Source organism: Aplysia californica, unplaced genomic scaffold, assembly GCF_000002075.1.
Source record: "Aplysia californica isolate F4 #8 unplaced genomic scaffold, AplCal3.0 scaffold00401, whole genome shotgun sequence".
NCBI classification, from domain to species: domain Eukaryota; kingdom Metazoa; phylum Mollusca; class Gastropoda; order Aplysiida; family Aplysiidae; genus Aplysia; species Aplysia californica.
The window spans coordinates 268,225-269,430 of record NW_004797671.1 but is presented as its reverse complement, the minus strand read 5'-3'; the positions used below and the strand labels follow the sequence as shown (position 1 = coordinate 269,430).

Below are 1,206 nucleotides of genomic sequence, written 5' to 3'. Positions count from 1 at the left end.
ATCAGCTATCAGAAATTCCGAGAAATTTGTGTAGATTAAGCATATATATATACATAGACACTTCCATCTTTGGTGCCATGCGGTTGTCTATACTTAGATGTAGTCACGTGATCGGAGGGGTATCCTGGTCTGACGTCAAACAAGATGGGCGCCTTACCTAAAAATAGTTTGCATCATTTCTACTTTTAATCGCATGTGTAGAAAGGCAGTCGAGAAAGAGTCAGGATCCCAGTGCAGAGTTACAGATCTAAGAGCGGACCATTGCACAGCGAGGTTCAAAAGTAGTTACGTCTTCATTCACAGTTGGGTCCACCAAATCAATCTTACCCACAATTACTTGACGGAAAGATGGTAGTTTCTTTTCTGACACCATTCAATTGTACGGATCATAAACAACTTTTGGAATGAAAACCTTCGACAAGAGTTGTTTACTGTTTACTGTATAAAACGGTATACGACGCCATATTGTATTTAAAAACATGTCGCTTTATAAACATTGACTCCACGAAACAAAAAAAATTTCCCCGAGGACTATTAGATTTTTAACGAAACAAAAGTCAAAGCGTGAAGAGCTTGCCCAGTTTTAATTAATAAAATTTCTCCGTAATAAAAGTACATGTATATTGTGACCCATCAGTTTACATCTAAGACTTAATATACACATGCATAAATTGCTGCTTTTAAGGAGAAATGATTGAGAGAAACGCAAACCAAGTACCTTACCTGTTGTGAGGAAAGATACTTGGAAAAAGACATTTTATCCTACTTCATTTTTTTTCTAAGATATTATACTCTGCATACAATGATAATAGAAATGCCTGTCATTTGCTCTGTGTCCCAATTGCATCTAGATCTAAGTCTTATTTTAAGCCTAGTGGTCAACCTTCGTATATCACAAAAGGCAAGAGTAACGAATAGGCCTAATGCAAATCAAGAATTATTAATTATTGTACCGCATTAAATTGTTATTCGAGGGGAAATAAATTCTTCTAATCTAATTTCAACTAAATTATCACACGGTTATCTCTCTTAAACTTTGATCTTTCTTATAAAAAATATTAGAGCCAACCCAGGCTGAGACAGCATCCCAGTCGAAAGACTAACATTCTCCTTTGGGAATCGAACTCATCATAATTATCTTTGCACGTAACATCGAGAGCTTAATTAACGATTAGCCTACACCAAGTCATGGGGAGGGAAAGGGGG

General features: G+C 36.4%; 1 protein-coding gene across 2 annotated transcripts in view; it reads right to left on the bottom strand.

Moving 5' to 3' along the window:
- Positions 1-482, bottom strand: part of LOC101848835 — a 9,741-nt gene extending 9,259 nt beyond the window's left edge. Inside the window, exons 1-2 of one of the 2 annotated variants that reach the window (XM_035971233.1) lie at positions 328-482; positions 290-291 (exon numbers count right to left, since the gene is read on the bottom strand). The gene's annotated coding sequence lies outside the window, so the exon portion shown is untranslated. The remainder of the gene's footprint in view (positions 1-289; positions 292-327) is intronic. The other variant, XM_005104024.3, reaches the window with a different exon arrangement.
- Between the last annotated feature and the right edge of the window lie 724 nt (positions 483-1,206).